General features: G+C 38.9%; 1 pseudogene; it reads right to left on the minus strand.

The window, feature by feature from the left end:
* Timm21-ps1 (translocase of inner mitochondrial membrane 21, pseudogene 1) overlaps window positions 1-25,991 on the minus strand; it is a 109,337-nt pseudogene extending 83,346 nt beyond the window's left edge.
* Window positions 25,992-27,077: the final 1,086 nt, after the last annotated feature.

Below are 27,077 nucleotides of genomic sequence, written 5' to 3' on the forward strand. Positions count from 1 at the left end.
GCCAAAATGCCCAACATTGAGGAAAGGGAACTTGAAGAGTCCACCTCCAGTTGAAAGACAGGGCCTCAAGAGGAAGGATAGGGTTAATAACCCGCAGTCAATATTCTGGACCCAGAACTGTTCCTATCTAAAAGAACTGCAGGACAAAAATGGAGAAGAGACTGAAAAATGACAGGCCCAACTTGGGATCTATCTCATGGAGGGTTCACCAACTCCTGACTATGCTATGATGTGCTTACAGACCGGAGCCTGGCATGACTGTCCTCTGAGAGGCCCTACCAGCAGCTGACTGAGACAGCTTACACACAACCATTGGACTGAAGTAGAGAAGCCCTATGGTTGACATAGGGGAAGGATTGAAGAATCTGAAAGGGACTCCATAGGAAGACCAGGAGTTTCAACTAACCCAGACTCTAGGAAGCTCCTAGAATTTGATCTACCAACCAGGAGCATACATGGGCTGGTCAGAGGCCCCTGGAACATATGTAGCAAAGAACTACCTGTTTGGGCCTTAGTGGGAGAAGGTAAGTTTAATCCTGGAGAAATTTGAGGCCCGGGGGAAGGAGGAGGTCTGATGGAGAGGAGAGCACCCTCTTGGAGGCAAGTGGGAGGATGAATGGGATGAGGAACTGTGGGAAGGGGGGACAGAAGGAGGCAATGACTGGAATGTAAATAAATAAAATAATTTAAATTTAAAAAAAGACAATATTCTACAGTGAGCTAAAGTGTGAATCAAAAGGAACAATATTAAATAACCTTTTCAAAGCAGCGTTGAAGGTCATGTTGATATTTTAAAAAGCAGAGTTTATCTCACCAGGCCCTGAATGCCTGAAGAAAAAAAAAAAAACAAAACAAGTTCTATGTCCTTTCCAAATTTCACCTTCCTTGACACATCTACTCTGTTTCCTTGCATGTGGGTTTGCCATGGCTCTAATAATGAAAGACCAAGTCCAAGGCCTGAAACACCAGAGACTGCATCCTCACCTTGCTCAGGCTGGACCATGCTCAGGCTGGACCTCCTAGACAAAAGCAGCAGCAGATTTTGCTTGTCCTGATGCCCAGCTGCTAGGCTTGCAAATGGCTGCCTTCTTGCTTAACTTCCATGGTTAGCTTTCTGTGCGGTCCTATTCTAGATTCTCTTTTGTTAAGAGGACATTAATTATGATAGACTAGGACCCATTATGCAGATTCCATTTTAACTTTCCTATGTTTTGAAAATACAACGAAGCTCAGGAAACATGTTTTCAGAGACATGCTGGGGCAACTTTCAGCGCTGTTAGGTGTACTTCTGTTTCAGTCAGGGTTTCATGGCTGTGAAGAGACATCACGGCCATGGTGAATTTTATAAAGGAAAACACTTAATTGGGACTGGTTTACAAATTCAGAGGATTTTTTCAATATCATCATGGGAAGCATGGCCAAGTCCAGGTCGATATGGTGCTTGGAGAAGGAGCTAAGACTTTAGCACCCTGATCTCCAGGAAGCAAAGTTGAGATTGGCTCAAGACTAGGCTGAGCTTGAGCGTATATAAAAGACCTCAAAGACTGTCCCTATAGTGGCACACTTCCTCAAACAAGGCTACACCCTCTCCAACTAGGCCACACCCTATGGGTCAAGCATATAAACACGGGAATTTAATGGGGGGAAATACCTATTCAAATTATAGCAACCTCCCAGGATGTATTTATACAAATTGGGATATTAACAGCATCATTAGGAAATAAATTTTCCCATTTACCACTGTCTTCGTATTGTTAAAACATTCTAAATGATCAAGTTGTTGTCTTATGAAATATTTTGTACAGGAAATACAAAACCATCACTGCTTTATATCACTGCATTATAAATCACTAATGTCCTTGATCAATGTTCCTTTAATAAAAGTAAAATCTAAATTTTAATCTTAAAATGCAACATTTATTAAATAGCTAGTATTTTCAAACTAATTACATTTTCTTTTTCTTTGGACTACCTTCTGTGGTTTTTATAGTATTACTTTGTTATAATGTAAAAATATAATAGAATTTCATAAGAAAACATAAAAGGGATGGAAATGATATTTTTGAATGAACAAAGGGGAAAGATGAAAAAAACTAGAGTCAGAAACAGAAAAGGTGGGGTCAAGCATATTCTTACATTTATCTACCAATGTTTTGCTTCCCTGGGCCACATTGTCATCCATTAAATTCACACTCAGGAAAGAACCATGCAAATTACAGAAAAATAAAGTAAGATGAAGGGAAAGAATCAAATAACAACAGCAGATGACACACATATACATAAAACTCGAATATTTTAACCTAATTTCCAATTTCACATTGAGCAGCTCTGAAGAGTGCCCTATGGTGGGCCAGCTGGAGAATCAGTCATTGATCACAGTGACTGGTCTGCATAATGGTAGTGATTTGGGGTTTTGTTTGCTCGTTTTTGTTTTTGTTGTACTTATTTATGAATTTATACCCCCAAAGCTGTCCCTGTCCAGTCCCCTCTCACAGCATTCCTCCCCCAAACCCTCTTCCCCCTTGCCTCAGAGAGGGAGTCCCCACAGGGTAACACACACACACACACACACACACACACACACACACACACACTGGTACATCAACTCTCTACAGGGTTAGGTGCATCCTCTCTCACTGAGGCCAAACAAGGCAGCCCTATACTGCCTGTGTGACAGGGTCCCAGCCCTGTATGCTCTTTGGTTGGTACCTCAGTCTCTGGGAGCTCTTAGGGCTCCAGGCTGGTAGACACTGTTATTCTTCCTGTGTAGTTGCCTCAGGGACTTCAGACCTTCCCCTAACTCTTTCACAGGGCTCCCTGACCTCAGTCAAATGTTTGACTGTGGATATCTACATCTGTCTCAGTCAGCTGCTTATAGAGACTCTAAGAAAACAGCTATGCTAGGCTCCTGTCTGCAACACAACATAGCATCCCTAAGAGTGTCCAGGATTGGTGCCTGCCCATGGGTTGGGTCTCAAGTTGGTTCAGGCACTGATTACCCATTCCTTCAGTAACTATTCCTTCTTTGTCCCTAAATTTATTTTAAACAGGACCAATTTGAGGTCAAAAGATGTGTTGGTGGGTTGGTGTCCCCATCCCTCTATTGGGGGTTCTTTCTGGCTACTGGAGGTGGTCTTTTCAGGTTCCATGTCCCCACAGTTGGACATTTTGGCTAAGGTCACTCACATTGACTCCTGGGCACCTTTGCCATCTCAGGCCTCTAGGACTTCCTAGACATCCTCTGCGTGCCCAACCCCCCAGCAGCCGAATATTTCCACTCATTCTCCTGGCCCTCTGGGCCTCTCTCCTGTCCCTCACCATACCTAATCCTGCCCCTCTACTCCTCTCCACCTCCTCACTCACACCCAGATCCCTTCCTCCCTCTGCCTCCCATGATTATTTTGTCCCTCTTCTAAGAGGACTTCAAGCATCCTCACTTGGTTCTTCCTTCTTGTTTACCTTCAGTCTTAGAGTTTCACTGCTGTGAACGGATACACTGACCAAGGCAACTCAAGGAAATTTAGTTGGGGCTGGCTTACATATTCAAAGGTTCAGTCCATTATCATCAAGGTGGGAACTTCCAGGCAAGCATGGTACAAGAGAAGCTGAGAATTTTTTGTCTTCATCTGAAGAAGACTGCTGTTCGAATACTGGCTTCCAGGCAGCTAGGATGGGGTTCTTAAAGCCCATACCCACAGTAACACAAGCAAGGTCACACATACCTCGACATACCTTCTAATAGTACCACTCCCTGGGCCTAGCATATACAAACCATTACACCTTCTTTGGGTCTGTAAGGTCTATCATGGTTGGCTAATATCCACTTATCAGTGAGTAGATATCATGCATGTCCTTTTGGGTCTGGGTTACCTCATTAAGAATGATATTTTTTAGTTCTTTCCATTTGCCTGCAAATTTTTCTCATTTTTTTAATAGCTAATGGTATTCCGGTGTGTAAAGGAACCACAGTATTTTATCTATTCTTTCAATGAGGGAACTTGGGCTACTTCCAGTTTCTGGCTGTTCCAAAAATGGCTGCTATGAACATAGTTGAGCAAGTGTCCTTGTGGTATGGAGGAGTATACTTTGGATATAAACCCAGGAGTGGTAAACCTAGATGGGTCTTCAGAGTGCTTCAGTCCATTCCTCTTTCCCTTGGCCTCTCAGAGGGTGCTCCCCTGCCTTGAACTTCCCTCATTCCTGGGGCATCAAGTTTCTACAGGATTAGGTTCTTCCTCTCCCACTGAGGTCAGACAAGGCAGTCCTCTGCTACATATGTGCTGGGAGCCTTAGAACAGCCTGTGTATGCTCCTGGTTGGTGACTTAGTCACTAGGATCTAGCTTAGTTGACACTGTTGGACTTCTTAGGGAGTTGCTATCCTCTTCAGCTCCTTCAATCCATCCCTATCGTTTTAGTAGGGGTCCTTGACCTCAGTCCAATCATTGGCCATTAGTATATGCACAAGTCTTAGTCAAATTCTAGTAGGGACTATCGGACAACAGACTGAGGCTCCGGCCTGCTAGCACAAAATAGTATCAGTGAGGGTTTTGGTGCATGCCCCTGGGGTGGGTCCAAAGTTGGGTCAGTTACTGGTTGGCCTTTCCTTCAATCTCTACTCCATTTTTGTCCCTGCATATCTTTTAGACAGGAGTAATTCTGGGTCAAAAATTTTGAAGGTAGGTGGCTGTTCCCATTCCTCCACTGGAGAAGGACACATACCTGTCTAACTAGTTGAACATTTCTTTATGTGCTTCTTGGTTATTCAAGATTCTTCTCTTGAGAATTCTCTGTTTAGTTCTGTACCCCATTTTTAAATTGGGTTATATTGTTTATTGGAGTCTTACTTCTTTATATATATCTTATATTAGCCTTCTGTTGAATGCAGGGTTGGTGAAGATCTTTTCCCAATCTGTAGGCTGCCCTTTCGTCCTATTGATAGTGTCCTTTGCCTTACAGAAGCTTTTCAGTTTCATGAGGTCTCATTTACCAATTGTTAATCTTAGAGTTAGAGCCACTGGTGTTTGATTTAGGAGAATTTCTCCTGTGCCAATGTGTTCAAGGCTGTGTCCCACTTTCTTTTCTACTGGATTCAGTGTATCCAGTTTTCTGTTGAAGTCCTTGATCTACTTGGACTTAAGGTTTGTGCAAGGTGATAAATATAGATCTACTTGCATTCTTCTACATGCAAATATCCAGTTAGACCAGCACTATATATTTAAGATGCTTTCTTTTGGGGTTGGGGATTTAGCTCAGTGGTAGAGCGCTTGCCTAGGAAGCGCAAGGCCCTGGGTTCGGTCCCCAGCTCCGAAAAAAAAAAAAAAAAAAAGAAAAGAAAAAAAAGATGCTTTCTTTTGTCCATTGTATGGTTTTGGCTTCCTTGTCAAAATCAAGTATCCGTAAGTGTGTGGGTTTAACTACACTTTAAAGGTTTACTTCACCTATAATCCAAGCACTGATGTGTTAAAGGATGAAAGATCAGAGGTTCAAAATCTTCCTTGACTACATAGGAAGTAGAGGGCCATCCTGGGCTATATGGAATTTTGTATGTAGATAAAAATAAAAACATAACAAAAATTCACACTCTGGACAAAAAATGGAGATGCGAAAATTTGCTTACAAGTATATTTACCCAACATATAAACCTATTCATCATTATTTAAAGAAAAAGAAGTTGAAATTAAGTGTTTACGAAGCTACCAAGGACAGCTTAAGGAATAGGAAAACAACATAAAAAAACTAATCACCTAATTATGACTAGCAGGAAAAAAATGTAAATATTGGATTTGGTAATGTCTACTCACATACAAAACAAGAGCAAATTAGATTTTTGTGTACATGAGTAGATGTGAAGTCATAGCATTACTATTTCATTAAAGTCAAGCTGCCACATTCTTTGTTACTAGTACTAGTAACTAGTTACTAGTTAGTAGTACAATACTACACAGTATTGATTTGCTTTAAGGGAAGCTACTTTTATGAATCAGCACACAATGTAGACATTTCTCCATCAGTATCTGTTCTTGAATTTGTATGTTCAGATGCATATATAAAACATTTGGTTTTGCTAAAAACAGGAATGCTAGCCTAACATGAATTTGATTAAAATTGGCTCCTGTAGAGTTTTCACTTAAAATATTACCTGTTATTAGGACATTTTTTAGTTTTACTTACAGTTAAGGATGAGACGTGGAGGAGTAAAAGACACCAGACTATATAAACAGTCTGTATACTGTCAATGGGAAGCATTCAACAGTATGCCTCTATTGCCAGGATCGGAATCTTAACTTTCAAGATCAAGGTTTTGAGGCTAAACATTGATCATACAGAGAATATTTTATATATAATTTTCATCTAACTATAAATGCCATTTGTGATCTATTCACCTTTAACCTCTACTTTTTAAAGAGCAAGCTCTGAGTTAGGCGTGTTAGTGTTCTTAACAAATCATACTTCTATTCTAGAAAAGGATGAGTATTCTCCTGTGTAACTAGTTTTTTTCATAAGCAACTTAGAGAAGACAGAAGAAAGTTTAATGAGTAAAATAAATGAAGGTTAATAGGAAAAGTGAGCTTGATAGTTTTTTTTGTTTGCTTTTGTTTTAAGAACAGTACATTGTGCTAGGTGGTGGTGGTGCACGCCTTTAATCCCAGCACTCAGGAGGTAGAGTCAGGCAAATCGGAATCTGAGGCTAGCCTGGCCTACAGCCTGAATTCCCAGAAAGCTGGAGCTATACCAAAAAACTCTTGTCTCAAAACAACCATACCAAAGAAACAAATAAAATCAATAACAACATAAAGGGATACTGCATCTTCTAAAAATACAAAAGCCAGATTGAGAAGTGGTTATTACTGGAGTTTTACAGCTAATCGTGGCAGCTAGTGGAATCCAAATCAAATATTCTACTAAAAGTAACTAGAAAAGCTACATGACCAATTTCTTAAACAGCTGGCACAGTAATGAAGATTGAGGGGTCAAGGTCTATGTAAAGGGGCCCTAGAAAGTTAAGTCTAAGACTGGGGTGCATTTTCCTAGGGAATCCATCTTGGAGTAGGTCAGAGTTTCTGCTCCTTTTCATACTAAAAAGAAAAAGAAATAGGATTTCAGAACCAAAAGAAATGAGGTTCATAACATGTTAGGATCCTAGAGAGCTAAACTCTACTGTTAAAGAAGGACAAAACCATATTGGCAGTTGGGGTGAGACCCAGGATGCCCTCAGGCTCTGGAATTGAATTAACTACTGCTATGACTTTTCCTGTCTGCATATAGAAAACATTCATCATTGCTTACGAAACTTTATGAAATTTCAGATAACTCAACAAAACTTACCTGAGCCCAAAGGAGTCAGGAATACGCAAGAGCAAACATACAGAACAAAAATATAACAGATGTAAGAGAAATGTCCTGTAAGGAAAGTAGATAACAGTTATCAGATACAAATGTTAAAGTTATCATAGCAAAAACACCACAGAGGTGGGGAGATTAAAAAACGAATCTAAAAACAAATCTTTAATTGAAAAACTGTTACTAAATCTGTTTGTCCGATAGACAGAATGAAAGAAGGAATTGATGAATGGGAAGATTCATAAGAAAATATTTAATAAAAAAGAAATGAAAAGATAAATTGCACGGAGCCATATTGGATTTGGGCCTAACCGCTTTTTGACTGCATGGCTCAAAGTGACTAGGTGACTCTGGGTTGTTTGGCCACAGATATTCACCCCTAAGATGAGTGCCATAAGTCTTAAGATTGTTGGACAAAGCCTCTCCCATGAATTTACAGCACAGGAAGATAACATTCAAGGGATGCCTCAGCTCGAGCAGATACCAGTTATCTCCTCAGTCTACACCCAGTGTCTCCACCACCTGACCTCATCGCCTGACCTCTTTGCCTCCAGCTATCACTGCCTATACCCTCATCTCCCCCTCCTTCATGTTTCACAAAGGTCACTCCCCCTACCTGAAAGCCTTAAAAGCTGTAACGTTCATCCCAATAAACGAGACCTTGACAACAGAACTTTTGCTTGGTCTCCTTCTTCTCTTTACCCCCATTTTGGCCCACAGGTAGAAAGCCTCTTCGGGACCCTGAATAACTGGGTCCCCACTGGCGGGGATAATAAATGAAAAAATAAAATGAATGCACACATTATATATGTATACATTCATGTATATGTATATATGTGTGTGTATGTGTGTACAAACATATACATATGCATACATATATATTTATACATGTATGCAGTATATGTAAATGTATGTGTATATGTGCATATGTTTTTATATGTGTATATGTATATATGTATATAGCTTTATATGTATATCTGTATGTGTATATACATATATAAGCATGTACATGAAGATGCATGTCTTCAATCCTCAAATAAGAACTCTGAAAAAGCAATATTCTCTGAGATGAAAGCAGAAAATTTATGAAGGTAATAAAAAATGTTAAACTTCAGATAGAAAGTACTTTATACCTCAGAAAACAACTGATGCTATTTTTCACAGAAAATTCTTTTAAAGTATCATACAAAAAGACACATTTCCAAAATTAACAAATTACTAAAAGTATATGTACTGAAAGAATGAAATTACTAAGCCGGAACCCTACACTGTGAGACTATTTCCCCCAAGTAATAGGGTCATTTTCAAGCAATTATTTTTTTGTCTTTTTTTTTTACCCGGAGCTGGGGACCCAAGCAATTATTTTAAGACTAGTGATAGAACATTCTGAAACAAACCTTTCCAGTACACTTTCACTAAAAAGATATACTTGAAGTATATCTTTAGATGAAGAACACAGCAATGATGTCAGAAGGGAACATAGGAAAGGTAAAAAACATGTATGTAGACATACATGAATGGAGGTTATGTAACTAGAGAACAGTGTCAGCTGCATTATTGAAGATGCAACAATAAGAAATGACACTGATAGCATTGGGTTCTAAGATGTTAATGTTACTATGTAGAATGTTGACTCAGAAGCAGAGCTCAGTATGATAAGGACAAGGAGAGGAAAACTTTAGGCTAGGATCCCTTCCCAAGGACAGACTTTTCCACTTTCTCGCCGCCGTTAGCGGTTTCTTGTAAATGGCCTGAAAAGGCAGATCTTTTCAGCTGAGCCAATTCCTGGAGTTGCCAGCACCTATGAAGACTATTTTCCAAAGTGGCTTGGAAAAATACTGAGGAAGAATCTGCCTGGCTTGTCACAGTGACTGCCTCCTTTCATCATTTCAATCAGTCTGCAGGCATGGTCTGGAACAGCTCCTCCAAAAGTCTTTTGGGTTAGTCCTAGGTTAGGACAGTGCTGGGTAAAGTGTTCCTGTCTCTATGTCACCTTATTATGCTATCCTGGGGTATTAATCATATGCCATTATATGTTCTAGTCCCCTCAGCTTTATCTGGCCTGGCCCCTGAGACTGTGTGGTCATCTGATGGCAAGAGCTAGACCCTTCAGACTTGCAATTATTTTCTCTACTCAAAGAACTAGAATATCTAAACTAGCAGAGGGCAGAGACACTGGCAGAAATCCCCTCTGGGGGTCATTTATTTCTTAATGTTGTGTGGGATAACAGTGTCACGGCCACAGGAATTACACCAGAAACACACAACACTGCACACTGTTTCCATGAAGCTTGAACATCCTTTTAAAAAATAATACTTCCAGACTAGTACTTGACTTGGAATTTTTGCAGTTTATATAAGAAGTTTCCAGCAAATGACCCATTGATCTCCTGAACATATGGTGCCATACATACAATTTAATGACTGTACAGCCCTAAGAGTGCTTCCCTACAGGTGACTGACACTTCTCACTAACACCCCTAACACACACACCTTCCTCAAAGAAATGTAAGTATAATTTCACATAAGAGCTTCCACTTGGTATTTGTGGGAAACTGGCTCTGGTACAAATGTGGGGATGCTCAAATCCAGTATTTAAATGATACACTATTTATATATACTGCACATACATTCATCTCTATGTATTAAGTTATGTCTAGATTACTTTTCATATAAAACATTGTGTAAATTCTATAAAAATCTTAGGTATACTATACTTTTTGGAGAAATGTTAAACAGAAAAAGTTTATATATATATATATATACATATATATATATATATTCAAGTATGAAGCAATTTTTAGGAAACACCTACACTACCTCAAATAATATGGCTGCCCAAAAAAGACCCAAGCAATGATATCATCAATAGACATAATAGCATAGAAGTGGGAAATGTGACAGGACCATACCCTCAGACAAAGAACGACAAGCAACTAAGAAATTTTGAGAGTAAGAGAAATAGTCTTCCCCAGGGGTGAGCCTCAAACTGCTTATCAATGGTTAGGCCAGAAAGCATATGTGTCTTTAAGTAGCACTAAATGGAGCAGATTGCATTCATGTATTTAAGAATAACAAATTCATATATATATATATACATATATACATATATATGAGAAACTATGTATAACTATAAGAAAATGATATTAATTACGTTTTAGTTTTAAAATGCTTTCTAAAAAGAAGTAGCTCTTAAAAAGTTTCACTCTGTTTTTTGTAAATATTACTAATAACTTACATAGTAAATAGGATTTTATCTCTCACTTAAACCATATGGACTTAGTTAAGTCATTATTTTTGATGTAAACTCCCATATTTGATCTAACATTAAGCCACTTGAGATTTTTTTTAAAATATTAAGTATTGTGATTTAAATTTTTAAAATAAAGTTATTGTTTCTTTAAGTTCACTCTTTCTTGTACCCCACACAGTATTTGATTGTTAAAAATTATCTCTGTGTATGATGAGGTTTAAGAAACTTGCAAAGTTGGAATTTTTCTCAAACTTATAACTTAGAAAATGTATCTTTACAAAAATTTTACAACATAAAACTTGCCTCTACTTTAAAATCTTTTGAATATTTTGCCAAACGGAAATGCTACAATTTTTATTTCTTCTCCACTTTCTACTTCAAAATAACTATATTTTCTCACTCAAAAAATAGAAATGCTATCCAACCATTCTGGAAACAAATTAAGGTATTTCTCTATCACATTGCACCTATGTTGCAGGGAGAATTTTGGAAGAGGGGGACTGAAGAATTTAAGATATGGAGGTTGAGGAGGACTGCACTGTAATAGTATCTACTGAATATGACACAGGGTCCTTGCTAAATGAACCCATAGCTGATTATGGTTGATGACTGTTGGAGGAGGGGAGATTCTTTTGGGGGGTGGTGCCCCCCAAAAACCCTTTGAAATGCCATCATTGGAATTATTTGTTCCCCACATTGCTTTTCCATTTATTTTATTTTTATTTTTATTATTTTATTTATCTATGTTGGAAAATTTTTACGTACATACAATGTACTTTGAACCTATTCACTCTCACTTCCTCCTTATAACTTCTCCCAGGCTTGCTTTGAAAAAGTATTGGCCAATATCAACTTCCATTTAGATCTGTAAAACTTTGAAATTTATTTAGATTCAGTTCTCACTGCATTTAATGTGCATATCATCATTTATGCCCCTGTAACGTACCCTCTCAACTGTTTCTGTTTGAAATTTGCTGGGTTCAATTAGTGTTCCTTTTATGCACATGAGTATATGACCATATGACCTACCAGATGCCACAGCCCTGAACCACCCTCCGATACATATCAAAAGATATATTTATATGCAATTACCTTATATAGGTGTAATAATGCTTTTATTGGACACCACCAACTAACAAACAGAAAAACCTAGTGCCATGAATAAGTTATCCAATTTAGAGTTGTAGACCAGTGAGTTTCTAGACCCCCAAACATGGCAGCCTATTGCCAATGCTCTTAGTTGCCTTCCCGAACTGGGCTTTATCAACAGGTCTTTAGTGTCAGTTATCCCTCTGTAGATCCTTCCTCTACCCTGCCCTCCCATCCCTCACCCCTTTTAATCCTTCCTGTTCCATTATTTCTCCTAACCCTCTATGTCTTTGTGTTCTAACTCCCCTCCCTTGAAATCTCCCATGGCCTCTACTAATTTCCTGACCTCTGTGGGTCTCCCACATATCTGAATGTTAAAGCTAGCTAGGAGAGAAGAGATGGACCATTTTCCTCTCCTGGTCTGGGTTACTTCACTAAGATTATTTGTTCCCAGCTCCATCCAGCTACCTTCAGGTTTCATTGTTTTGTTTTTCTTAAGAACTGAATAGTGAGATTCCCAGGAAATTTCGCTTGGCAGGAGAGGAAAACATGTGTTTCTGAGTAATCAGGTTGTATCTAACCCTTATGGGCATGAGAACTGATGCAATTGATTGGAAATCCATAACTTGGGCCAGCTTCCATTGTTCACCTCCACCTGCCACCTGCTCCTTGTGTCTCTTCTCTGAAAATGAGATCTCAGCTGTTGATAGGAATGGAAACTTGCTGAAAGGCAGGGGGATGAGACATCTAGCTTTCCCACCCCACCCTCAAGAAAGCAAAAGGATACCAGCTGAAACAAGAGTTTCAGCTGCTTCAACCACTTAACCCACAAACCCAGCAAGTTTCAAAAGTGCCCCTCTGGGCTCCCCATTACGTAACTAGGTAAGTGCTTGTTCTACATAGGTTTCAAAGAAGAAACACAGTGGTAAATGATTTCACTCTGAATTTTCTTGACTAAAGAAAGGCAACCGTACATTTTTTCTAAATACTAAGACTTACTGTCATCATAGTAAATATAAATACTACACAGTATTTCTCCCTAGATTCATAGTGTTAAATGTAGCATACACAAGGCACTTAACATCTGTCATATTTCATGCTATAAAACACCCCAATTGATCCTAAAAGCATTATAAAATTGGTAGGCAGAAAAAATGAACAGAGAAGCATTGGAGGCTTATCGCTATCTTTGTCCAGTGAGATACCCTTGGATTTGATAGCCCCCATCTAAGTGAAATCTAGTTCATCACATATGAATCTCTAACACAGGGCTTGCTGTATCTCTACTTTCCTTGTCTCACTCTGGAAGCAATTCAGCCTTGGGGAAAAGGCGCTAAAAATCATCGTAAGTAGGAGTGATTCTGGGTCTAGAAAAGGATAGAGTGAAGAAACAAAGTCTTTATGTGACTTTCATCACCTACCCGAGGGACTATTGGCCACCCATGAGCTGGGTGGACCTCCTCCCCGTTCTGCCCCTTAAGACCTAGATTCCAGAAAGCACACAGCAGCGTTCGGTAAGTGCCTGTACCATTTTAACTGCAAGATATGGTAATGATGATCATGATGATGGTGATGATGATGAGATATAAATAGAACATTAAAAAAGGTAACTCTGAAAATGGGTATTTGCTTAGACATAAGAGCTTAAAGGCAGCAATTTGCTTCTGAATTAGAGAACTCCACTTTAATCCAACTTGAGTGCCATTTCCTAAAGGAATATTTCTCTCTAGTCTCAGAAGTTTCAATCTAATAGGGATGATCTTTAGCCACAATTAAGGTTTCTCTGCTCAGACTTTTAAGCAGTAGTTAAGAGAGTAATCAGAATCAGGACCTTGGGTGATATGTTACCATACTGGCAGACATTTGCCTAACGCATGATTAAAAACAGACCCAAATAAAATCCTTCTGATGTTCATGGGTTTGTTTTGTAACAGAAGAAAACACATTTTATAAGTATATATGTTGTTTCGTTTTTAAAGATAATTCCCTATTGCTTCAAAAATTATTTAGCAATACCAGCCCTATTTCTAGTCCTGAGTCAAAGGTATAAACAAGGAGAAGGGTCGGACGCTATCTTTGGTTTCGTGGAGTTGTAATTAAAACCGATGGCACAACTGTGATAGGCGTACAATTATGATAAGTGTTACCGTGGGAGGAACGAGATGAAAGTCGTAAGGAATTTGAGTAACACCTGGGCTTGGGTATGAATATTGAGGAGTAGTCACTGAGAGGAAGATGGCAGGAAGGTGTACCCCAAACAGGTGCAAATGCTTATGCAAAGTACTTGGGGTGGGAGCAGCTGCACAGTGTACAGCACATTGAGGGGGGGTGGTAGTGTACGAGGACTTAGAGGAACCACTACTAAATCACCTGCTGTGCTCAGAGGCTAGACTATGGCAAAACCTTAAGTCCTTGACCAGACTGTAGGGAAAATGGCAGGTGGTGGGTTCAACTTGCAGCAGCACATACACACCCACATATACCCCACATTCACACCACACACATACACACAGAGACACACTCTCTCATACATGCACACACACAGAGACACATACACACTCACACACTCACACACAGACACACAGATACATACAGATACACACAGACACGGACACACACAGACACACAGATGTACTTTCACACATATATTCACACACACAAACATTCACACACACACACAGACACACACACAGACACATACACAGACATATACACAGAGAGACAGACATATACAGATATAAACACACAGTCAAAGAAACATACACACACACACACATATATACACAGACATATACAGACACAAACACACAATCAAAGACACATACACACAAACACATATATATATACACACAGACATACATAGATACACACACATGCATACACACACACACACACACACACTTAAGCACTCACACGTGCACACATGCATACTCACACACTGAGGACATGAAAACTGAAGGAATACTATTTGGTAGGGAGGTAGGGAATTAGTGGAAAATTAATAGTAAATTTCAGTTATTATTACTCAAAGGTTTCTTCAGTTCCTTTCTGTGTTTCTTCTCCCTCTGCAATTCCCTTTTATAGTTGTCCCACAGGTTCTGGACACTTTGTTTTTCTCACTTCCTGCACACTTTGGGTTTTGGAGTTTCTATAAACATATTTTCTAGCTCTTTTCCCCACTGTTTCTGGTCTCCATTTGAACCCTCAGAACTATTCTCATTTCTATCTCAATGTAGATTTTTTTTTGAAAAAAAAAATCTATGCTCTGTTCCCCTTTGTTGCTTTTGATTTTTAATGATCAGAATTTCTTTTTTAATTCTATTTTGGGATATTTTTATTGTATTCACATTATCACTTTGTTCTTGCTTGTCTTGTCTGTTTTTCTTTCTCTCGACAGTCTTTATTATGTTAATCATGGCTAGTTTAAATTTCTGGTCAGCTAATTAAAAAATCTGTGGACCCTGGATCTGTTTATGTCTTCTCTGTCTCTTCAGACTGGGTTGAGTTTAGTTATCAGCAAATGTTCTTCTCTTTGAATCTGTCTTCAGGATTCTCTGGGCACCCGTTCATTGTGGGTTTGAAATAATTTTAATAATTAAGTAAACTTATATAAATAGTAGAACGTAACATTTATTCCTTTCACGACTATGAAAATGGATCCCAAGTTTTACTCTTTATTGTATAGTTGCCTCCAAGATACAGACCTCAAGTTGAAAAACATTGAAGAGACATAAAAATCATAGATGATTTATGACTGTTATTTTCTATCCTGAAACTTGTTTTAATCTCTTTCCTTTCCTATATGCATCTAAATAAGCATACTAAGAACGATGGGGGTGGTCTGGTGCTGTTATCTATTCAAATGCTAAATTCTGTACCCCCAGATCTGGCTGATGTAAGAGCAAGTCCTCACATACACTATGTTTTCTTGTACAAACCTTGCTTCCCAATTTAATTGGCCAATAAAAATGCTAAAGCCTGTGATTAGGCAATAGAGTGAGATAGGTAGTGAAAGATCCCATGCAGAGAGACCCTTACTCAAGTCTTGGGAAATCGCGGACCCCAGACACAGAAAGACCATTTTGGATGTAATAAGCAAAGGCGAGGTTTATTACGGAGATCTATTACGGGGATCTCCGGGTCGACACGTATCCTGCGCAGGAGACAGAGGTGTCGACCTCGAAGCTCAAAAGTCAGGGGTTTTATATAGGGAAGGCTAGGGGGGTTTGGCGCGGTTATACACAATTGGCTAATTTCTGGCGCAACTATAAGTGATTGGCTCATTTAAACATGGCAGTGAGATTACAGCACAGCAGGAGAGTACTTATTGACTGGAGCGTACAGGATTTTAGGAGCTAGGGGCATATCAGGGTTTGAAGGACATCTGGTTAAGGTGTGACTCTGAGTAAGCTGGGGGAGGTGCCTTTCTGCCAGATGGTTTGGGTCAGTCCTGATAACTCGGGCTGGTTCCTGCATTCCTTTTCTTTACCTTTATGGTCTGTTAGTCCTAGCGGCAGGGCGGGGCTGCCTGGACTTGCTTTTCACAGTGTTTAGGCCTGAGTCTGAATTTTGAAACTTACTCTTTTAATTTCATATTTTTAAACCTTAAATCTGTATAATTTTCCTTTCAGTAGGACTTCCAGCAAGGGAGCAAGGAATTCTGGGAAGAAGAAAGAAAAAGTCTTTTCACCAGGAGAGAGGAGATTATGGGCCTGGAATTTAAGGAAGCCACCTGGCTGGATTGGGCTATGCTCCAGTTAACCTAGCTTTGTAAGACTCTGCCCTGCTTAGGCCTACACGTTAAAGAATTAAAAAGTTTCTGCATGTGTTTTCTTGGGAGAACTAACAGGTTAAGGAATAACTGCCACTGTGTTCATTTCTAGCATTAATTAATACATACAGAATATTAATAAGCATCTTTTTTTTTTTTGCAAGAGAGGTATGTTATTTCTATGTGAGAATACCCTAGCACTGCCATCATGGCCATAACTTATACTGCTAAAAGTATCTGCTGAAGACTTCTCAGCAACAAGAAGACAGATGGCTTCATTCTAAACAGGCAGCCAGTTATGTCTTTACTTACTAGTTCACATTCCGACTGAGATCTAACAATGCTCTTTATGGACATGAGTTAACAGGTGGAGCCTGCAAGTAAAAGCCTATTCACTCTGAACTTAGTCAGCAGGAAAAACACTCATTCCAGTCTCACTTGTAAAGCCATCGGTTTACCTCAATTTTTATTCTAACACGTAACACCTGGCTAATTCCATGCACCTCTAGGGAGCAAGGGAGTGATTGCTACCCACCACAAGGCTTATAGGGCCAGTTGATTGTAGGAAACATGGCCTTTAGAACTCCATGTCAAATCTCAGTTCAACATGGAATTCTCACATCTACATTTAGGTCTTCTGAGACTTGTGAAAATACACAGTTAGAAATCCATCATTCCCCTGTCTCCGTGGAATTTCTGTTAATGTTTTTCAAATTAAGAAAACATATTTTAATTATCAATTTTGCTTACCTGTAGTAATTCAAATAAAAACTCTCTTTCTCTCTCTCTCTCTCTCTCTCTCTCTCTCTCTCTCTCTCTCTCTCTCTCTCTGTGTGTGTGTGTGTGTGTGTGTGTGTGGGTGTGGGTGTGTATGTGTGTGTGTGTGGGTGGGTGTGGGTGTGGGTGTGGGTGTATGTGCGTGGGTGTGACAGAGAGATATGAGGGAGAGAGAGACAGAGACAGAGAGACAGAGACAGACCAAAAGAAAGAGAGAGATGATGAAGAAAGTCAGAGGATAAGTTGCCATGGTTGACTTTCTGTTTTCATCTGGATCTTGTGGGCTTGAATTCAGGTCTTCAGGCTTGTCAGCAAAGCTCTTTTTCTGCCAAGCCACATGGCTGGTCACGATTTTATTTAGTCTCACTTCTTTCAATGTTCCTTATTTTAGGGTCCTCATTTCTTTCTGACTGCACTATTTATTTTCTCAGGTGCATCTCCATGGTTCTAGGACAAGATTTCCTCTTTTACATCCAGTCACAGGAAGAACCTGACCTCTGCTGAAAGTAGATCAGTGGCAAGTTGATTAGAAAAGTTAATCTCAGGTTAAAGTGGAAATTCCTATGGACATCAGCCACAGAGCTGACAACAACTTAGGTGTTTTGCAAATTGCTTCAGATAAGGATTTTAACCTCCTGCTTTGCAAACGTGCCAAGAATGCATTTAAAGGGTGACTAAGCACACGTGTCTGGTCTGCCTCCACAACTGACCTACAGAAATCAAGCCCTCTTCATTAGCAGGGACAGTGCTACCTGGTGCAGTGGTTGAAGAAAGGAGCTTCGAGTAATGAAGTAGGAAGAAAGCTTCAGAGCTACTGAACTAGAATATTAGAAAATAGTCTAATTCACCTGAGGGAGATTTTCATGTAACAAAATGAGAAGCCCTATCCAAACATGGTTCTTCCTCCCTCTCTGTCCCCCTCAGGAGGCTCCAGGTTGCCATCAGTTGACCACCAAGTGTGGTAGTCTGGGATTATCTTCGTCTCTCACCATCTTCCATTATCTGACTCTTTAGCCTCATCTCTACTTTGTCCTTAAGAATCAGCCTTTGATTACCACTGTGAATACTTCTGTAAAAGTTAGTTTATCCCTGTATTTCATATTCTAACATTTTCCAAATGGTATACAGTCTAGCCACAGTCATGTTTTGAAATTAAATCTAAAAACCCGAGTTTTCCTCATCATTTTTTCCAGCTCACCCCGCAAACTATATCTAGAAACAAGGTCACCCTTTCTCCTCTACCCTCATATCACATCATCTATAGCTCTCTTGTCCTCACTGCCATATTCTAATGTGCATAGTCATTCAATGTTCCCAGAAAATAGAGACTGAAGTAAATTCCATTTGCTAAAAACTAGTGAGACTATATAATTACAAAGAAGGAAAGACAGAGGGGGAAAAGTCAATGAAGGCAGAACAGATGCCAATGTGTGAACCCCTGAGATGGGCACTCCTTGGTACCAGATGTGATTCATTGATTATAACTGAGAAATCATTCTCTTATAGTTCACCTGGGTATGACTGTGTCTTCAGACACTGTCCAGAAACAAGGTGGGAGAGCCATGATCTATCTGGCAACTTCTGCCTGCCATTGGTCAAAAACTTACACCATTAACAGGATAACTCTCCTTGGTTTTCATGCTTTTTGGGAGGGTCTTCATGAAGCCTAGCTTTATCTGAACCAGAAATGATGGAAAATGATAAGAAACTATGAAGGTAGGAAGCCAAGTATTGTCATGGTACTTAGGCCCACTCCAAAGGTCCACTAAAAGCTGGCTGACCTTGAAGCAACAAAGTCAGAAGAGGCATCAGAAAAGGACATGCTAAAGGCATTTTAAGCACCACACACATGCACGCGCATGCACACACACACACACACACACACACACACACACACACATGCATCTGTGCCCCTGTGATTTCCCACATTAGTAAAATAGGAAGAGCAATAGTGTAGAATTCAATGGGTCACAAAGTTAGAGATTTGTAATTTAACTGTTTGGGTACTTGGCTACATTGAACTCTGAACCTTTTACAATTATATATTTATCTTAATGTTTTTCTTTAAATATACATAACTTGAAAAAGGATCATGGATCAACACCTACCCAACAGAAGGAAAAAGACAAATAAACCACAGGTTTTTGATAATATGTAATGTATCTGCTTACATTATTTTATCATATCCTATACCTGACCACATTACTTAACCAGAAAAAACAGAAATATAGAGCTATTGTATGGTCAGAAAAGGAGATGTGATACTTAGTGAGTAGTCAACTAATTCTGATACCAGATTCAGATAGTAACTTTTATACTATGGGCTTCTTTCTGGTTGTTAAATTGTAGGTAGACATGTTAACAACCATTTTATATTACATATGGAATCCATGCTATAGCACTGTCTGCTCAGTGGAAGGGAAGCTCGGCATTAGTTTGAGCTACATCAGTGGTTGTAGGACCTGTCAGGATATAAAGTGTGTGCTGCCTTTGTTTATGTTTTGTTAGACATGTAGGAGAAGGAAGACATAGTTATGATTTTAGGAGTCACTAATAGACTTTTTTCAGAAACAAAAACACTCCGTAGACCTGCCCAGCTATGATGATTGACAGGTTGGGGCTGATTATGAAGTCCTGACAATTGGGTGAGGCCACAGAAGAAATATGTCATTGGAATACTCAATTTCTGTAATATTGCATATTGATAATATTATCAGTGCTTTGGTATATTTAAATGGTATTTTATTTTTCAAATGTAGCGTAACAACTGTCCCACCTCAGAAGATTAACTGGTAACAGCACCAAGATTTAGTGACTAATGATAAATTAATTTTTTTTGCATTTGTTTAAGAAGTATGAGTTAAGAAACAAATCCATGACTGAAGAAAAACTGAGTGTTTCTCCTCAATCATAATTGATTACTGAAAAAAAATCACAGTACCATTTTTTCCTAAACGAAATGACTTTGAACACTATTTATAATAAGTCAATTTAGAATAGCTACATATATCCATTGTAATAATTATTTTATATTAGAAAAATGTAAGAAAAATGTAAGTGATTATTGAATCAATTCTAAATAAGTGTTGGGCAGATGATTAAAAATTGATTATCCCTATAGAAGTAAACTAATAAAATTCAAATTTAGTTAATCACCATAATAGTTTTGAAATTTAAGCTCTTCTGTGTAGAATTGTTTAAACATTGACTTTTTGGTGAATGGAAAATAGCAGAGTAAGTTTTCCATACACTTTTAAAAAGTAGGCCCTTACTTTTGCTATACGTCTCTTCAAATTCCCCAATTACTACAACGCTCATAGAGTTCCTACATGGTCCCATAGTTGTACGTCTCAGTAACACAAATATCCTTAAGGCTATACGTGAATACATATGTCAAGCTCTACACTCATTTTTTAAAAGGTTTCTTTATATTTTAACATTTCATATACATAGAGGATGAAATATGGTCATATATAGCTCTAACTTACCATAGATCTTCCTTTATGCCTTTAGTTTTTGATAACCCACTAAATTAGACCTACTATAAGTTCATGAGTAAAGGACCATCAACTGGAACATATGATACCTAGCAATGGGCACATTCTCAGCAAAGGATGATTCTCCTTTCCCAGAAAGTATCTGATGCCAATAGTTCCTAAGTGTGTTGTTGAGCATTGACCTTATCTATTTCTTCTATGTCGATGTTTTTACTGGTTTTATCCTGAGCATGCCCTGTACTGCTACTGTGAGATTAATATTGCAAAGTCCATGTCATGTCTAGAAGACAACAATTTAAAGCACTCCTCCCTACCTTCTAACTCTTAAATCCTCCCCGCCTCCTCTTCTTTGTAGTCTGTGAGCTTTAGTAGTAGTGGTGCAGAGAGTTAATGAATATTTCAGAACTCTAGCCAGGCATTCATCTCTCTGTCGACATCTCTTACAAAATGGAACATTCTATTTTCAAAATTGAGAGTATCCCGGGTCTATAGGTATGAACATAAATCAGAAGACAAGTTGGCAGCATGAATATTGAACTAAATAACAAGTTCTTCAGTAGTACCTATGGCTTTCCATGTATAGGACCTTTCAATGGAATTACAGTATCAGACATAAAATTCCAATTTGTTCAGGTCTCCAATTGAATCAAAAGTAGGCAATTACCCTGTAACACTGGACACACTATTGCTCCAGTAGGCACAACTTGCTTGGCAGGAGGTCAATATTACCATTGCTTACTAAGATAATTAATGAGTTTGTTTGTTTGTTCCTCACCCAGGAAACTACAAAGCACATTCTCACTTTCTTATTATATTATATTATTGTTATAGAAGTATGCATATTTTGCCTGAATGCGTGTATGTATACTATGTAAGTCATGTGCATACCTGGCCCTCTCAGAGTAATGGCTGTGAGCTACCATTTGGAAATCAAACCTAGGTCCTTTCAAAAAGCACCAAGTGTTTTTAAGCACTAAGCCATCACTTCTGTCCCCTTCTAGTAGTGTGTTTTGCGAAAAGTGTGTACTCTCTTCAGTAATTGGATCTTGTCATGTAGCTATGGTGGATAACCAAGGGCTATGACAATAGTATTTTGGAGGTCTCTGGGGCATCTTTGAACAATAATGCTTAAGGAGGTTTCCCATACCCTGTACTGTATTTTCACTTAATAACCTGTGTCTTCTGAAAGGATTCATATCTATCCATAGAGAGAATTTCACATTGAACTCTATTTAAAGTTGCCTTTTGAAATTAACTTATCAACTACTGACTTTACATAAGGCTTTATCATAATCTTTCATTTTAGTTAACCTATTACCTTTCCTTCCTACCCACCCCCAAGTCATGATCTCTGCTTAATTCTTAAACCATCAGCAACTCCCTTCTTTCTTTATGCATGTGTTCTGCTATTCTTCCACTTCTTTCATAAGTTTATAAGACTAGAAAGAGAAAACTTACCACAAGATTTAAGCAACTGCAAACTTTTCAGAACACCCGTTCTTTTAAGGATTCCTTCACAGATTTTTTTTTCCTCACCAAACTTCACTTTCCCCCTTCCACACAACCAGCTATATTAAAGAAAAAGTGACTTCTAAGTGTGGCTTTCTCAAGGCACACGAGAAAAAGCTCCTAGCAAGAAAAGCAGACTACCATGATTTACATTCATTCTTAGACCACCAAAAAAGTCCATTGCCTTTAAAGTCTGGCACAAAAACACAGAAATGGTTATGTGGGAGCATCTAACACATGAGCAAAGTATGTGAGATATATAAGATACTCTAATTACTAATTAGCAGATATCCACATTGTATTCTCTTGTGCTTGATAATTTTAGTATCTGAAACTGTCTACAATATAAACATGTAAGGCATATGACAGACTTAAAGCATTGCTACACGCAATACATACATATATATATATATATATATATATATATATATATATATATATATATCCTTCAAATAGTTTAACTTTAGAAAAGATGCCTGGGCTATGGAAGAATCATCTTTTTTCAGGACTTCTTCTGGAATTCATTACCCATAGCATCAACATCAGGTACAGATTTTGTAGTCCTTTGTGTGTTTGTCAAGCAAGAGATAAAATTTATCTTACAACGCATACTGATTTTCAGGTTCTAGCTAAAGCGAATGCAATCATTCAGCAGAAACATTTCCAATTAACTTTGGAGTAGAGAACATTCAAAGATACCCTAAAATATGTACATGTATAAGTAACATTTGAAACATATGTCTGTACCAGGGACCAACTATAGAAAAAAGTCCTAATTAAAAGCAAATTGCATAATTTTCTCTGTTTACAAATGCTTATAACTATTATTATCCAAGTACTATCATATACATAGGAAAACCTAGGGATTCTAGAATATAAATGCTTAGTCCTATATCCAAGGAGATTGAGTTATAATAGGAAATGTAAAGAAAATTTGCAAGAATATAAGATACAAGTCACAATGACTGGATGAATGGAGATATATTCTCAATGTGAGCTTGTCTTGAGATCTAGTCATAAAGAGAAAAAAGTAACCGTTTGCCATAGTTTGCACTTGGGCAAATCCGTACAGAGGTTAGAGAGAATGTTCTATGGCAGCAATTCTCAACCCGTAGGCACTGACCTGTAGGCTTAGATTTTTTAAAACTTATTTTAGTAAGGCTTCTTAAATGCTTCTAACCCCCTTCTTACCCACTGTCCAAAGGTAGGGGAGAAAAGATGGTCAATAGGACAAGGAGATATAGGCCTGCTTAGAAGAAGTTCCTTGGGACAATCACAGTCTCCATTTTCTAGGATATCAGCAGTACAGTTCAGTAGCATCGGGACACCAAACATGAATCAGCAGCAGTGGTACAATCCAGCAGAAACAGCCAGACCTCTACAGAATTGGCATGGGTCAGAGGGAGCAACCAGAACCTTTTGGGATGGCAGGAGAAGTTCTCTGATGTGCCTCTCTCAAAAAAATCAAGGTCAACAAAGACATGGCCAATGAAGCATTGAAGGGCTAGCTATGTAAAGGTGCTGTCACTGTCTGTTGAGTACTACACGGTCCATTGAGTACTATTTATATTCTCTCCAAACAATACATGTCCTCCCACAAGTCTTGCCTATGCAAAATACCATGTGAGTCTGCAGTACACGCTATGACCAGAAATTTCCACTGCACTGACCCATTTGGGGGTTGAATGACCTTATCACGAGGGTCCTATAAGACCATCAGAAAACTCAGATATTTACACTATGATTCATTAAAGTAGAAAAATTGTAGTCATGAAGAAGCAATGAAAGTAATTTTATGTTTAGGGGTCACAACAACACGAGGGACTATATTAAAAGTCACAGCATCAAAAAAGTTGGGAGCCGTTGTTCTAGGCAAGTGGGATATGTAATCGACATGGAAGAGACATGATGATAGATTTAAGCAATAAATGTTGAACCAACTTCACTAGAATTTTGAAGTAGTCATAGTGGTATAGATTCAGGCTGGAAAAAATGATGTAAAGAGCCATAGATCTTAAAAACTTTCAATTCAAAGGATGCTAAGGATGCTAAGTTTTAACTTGAAGTACCATCAAGACGAGCTCACTTGTGCAGTAGAGGCACAAATGTTATATGAGCAACCAATTACTTCTTAATAAGGTTTAAAGTGACCTCTACAAGAAAAATATCTGATACTGTAAATGAACCAAGGATCTATGGCTAGGTAGGTCATTGATCCAAGTGGGGAAGCCTACGATAATTATGTTAATGATACAGAAAATAAGAACTTTTCATGACCTATCATTATAAGATCAGCAAATCGCTCACTCTCATCAGAGAAGCTCCTCCTTATAGTAGATGATAGTTTTTACAGAGGCCCACAGCTGGTCAATATACAGAGACTATAAAGAGGACATCTGTTCTCACAGCTCTCCACTCACATCTCAAGAATTTATGCAGAAGAGGAGACAGAGAGATTCTCAGAGTCATAGCAAATGGGTTCCTTCTTTGAAGCTGTTTTCCAGGCACGATGGGGAAGATACACAGTAATTGTGCAATATACAAAAGATCTGCACAAGGTAAAACCAGACAAAATCCAAACATGGAAGAGTAGGCATAAAATCCCACTCCAATCCCAGTTGCTATTTGCGTTTCATAAATTGCTGCTGGAAGAAGAGAAAGTCCTTTTTTCAGTAGGATGTGACGCCTGTTAAACCATACTCCAGAGCAAACCCGACACCCAGGATTTGCTGATAAACACAAACTGGACTTGAGGGGGAAGGGGAAAGTGAGAGGGGTGAAGAAAGGAAGAGAGAGAGAGAGAGAGAGAGAGAGAGAGAGAGAGAGAGAGAGAGAGAGAGAGAGAGAGAGAGAGAGACTGGAAGGAGTTACAGAAATGGGTGAATATGATCAAAATATATTCTATGAAATTTTGTTTTCCTTCTATGTGACGTACTTTGTCCTTGTTTTTCTGAGCAAATTCTGGAAGAGAGTTGTGAGGATCACAGTGAGAACGGATCCCTTCATTCTCGGCAGAAAGCACCACAGTGGCTTGCGGCTTCTCACTTTGTTGGAAACGGTTATCTTCAACAATAATAGGTCTGGGAGGAGCCACTTCCACAAATCGAAAATCAGACTGGCCACTCCCTGGTTCTCTTCCACTTCTGCGTGTACCGTTCCTTGCTCCCCTGGTTCAGAGTCCTCCACGTAGAATTTCACGGGCACGCACTTTAGCCGGTTCACATATTCAACAAAGCTGACATGTCTCCGCCCACGTCTCGACCTTTCCCCATAGCCTTTCACAGGCTCACCAAAGACACTGATCACCTCAGGGTGTGTTCTGCATTTTCCTAAGGCTTTCCCATATATGATATTAGGACTGGATGAAGAAAACAGTTCTTTGAAGATCGTGTATAACAAGCCACCTGTAATGCTGACTCCAAAGAGCACCACTATGAGGTAGGTGACGTCTCTCCCAGCTTCTTTCACTTTCTGAGATGTTGAGACACCGGTTTCCTCTCTTTGATGCCTGTGAATAGACACTTGCTTGTTACTGTCCTCCTTTGCTTTCCGGGGGTTCGGTCCTTGTGTCCAGAAGGTTTTCTAGGTGAACCTAACTTGCACTGTTTTCTTCTGCTCTCGCAGCCCCCATCTCAAAGGTTGGGTTTTCAAGCAAGCTTTGGTGAGTACAAAGTGTGGCAACAACAATTGCCTGCCCAACGACCCGTGCAGCTTCTCCGCAAGCCGTACAACTCGTAGAAAAGCACAAATCATGTTCACAAACACTGTGAGATTTCCAGACTGCAACTTCTAAAGGCTCATAATCCACACACTCAGGCAGACAAGACATGGGACCAAATCATTCCCATTACATCCCGTGTTAGGCAGAATCAAGATGAATAATCTACAAGAGGAGTTAGGTACACTTTATTTTTTCTCTCTCTCGAATTAAAATCTCTATGAAAAATTTAAAACATAGTTTAAAATCAGAAATACAATCTTGAATACGAAGAAGGGGCTGGAGTGGACATTTATAAAAGGGTACAAGGCAGCGGGCAGGGTGAGTCACCTGGTGGTAACTACGATAACCAAGAGCAGAAAGATGGAGATGTTTAAATGTAGAATTAAAAGTGTGTCCCTCGGAGTTGGGGATTTAGCTCAGCGGTAGAGCGCTTGCTAGCAAGCTCAAGGCCCTGGGTTCGGTCCCCAGCTCTGAAAAAAAAGTGTGTCCCTCAAACATTTACCCTGTGAAACACAGTATTTAATACTACAGACCCATAGCTCCTGATGTGGTTAAGAGAGGATAGTGAAGTAGGGATTTTTGGTTTCTTTAGAGACTTGGTTATGTCATGTGAATTTTTTTTTCTGGAAACTGTCTGATGAAAGGATGTTTCAGACAGGGATGGTTTTTTGTAGGTAGCCTAGAAAAAAGACTTGTGATACTTTGTTAAAACAAATGCTTGAGAGACCTGGTAATGTTTGAAAAGGATATAAATATAACCCAAAGAACAATGGATGATGCTAGATAGTATTGATATGCATTGTCATTCTTTACTGGTCATCATTGGGCTTTATCAATGCTAGTCTTTACTGACAACACTCAATGATATTGATACAACTTGCCATGTTTTTATTGGCCATCCTTTGTCATGACTTCAAAGATAAAAATCCACCATAAAAAAAAAAAAAAACCCTTTGATGGTGTTCCAACAGCAGCTTCTGTGGACTCTGATTGATTGACAGAATGTTTTGATTTTTTTCTTGATTGACCTGAAATTGGTGATTCATGAATTGCTTTTGTGAGTGGATCACACTGCCGATACTGATTCATGTGAATTAAATATCTGATAACCTGACAAT

Source organism: Rattus norvegicus, chromosome 20, assembly GCF_021556685.1.
Source record: "Rattus norvegicus strain SHRSP/BbbUtx chromosome 20, alternate assembly SHRSP_T2T, whole genome shotgun sequence".
NCBI classification, from domain to species: Eukaryota; Metazoa; Chordata; class Mammalia; order Rodentia; family Muridae; genus Rattus; species Rattus norvegicus.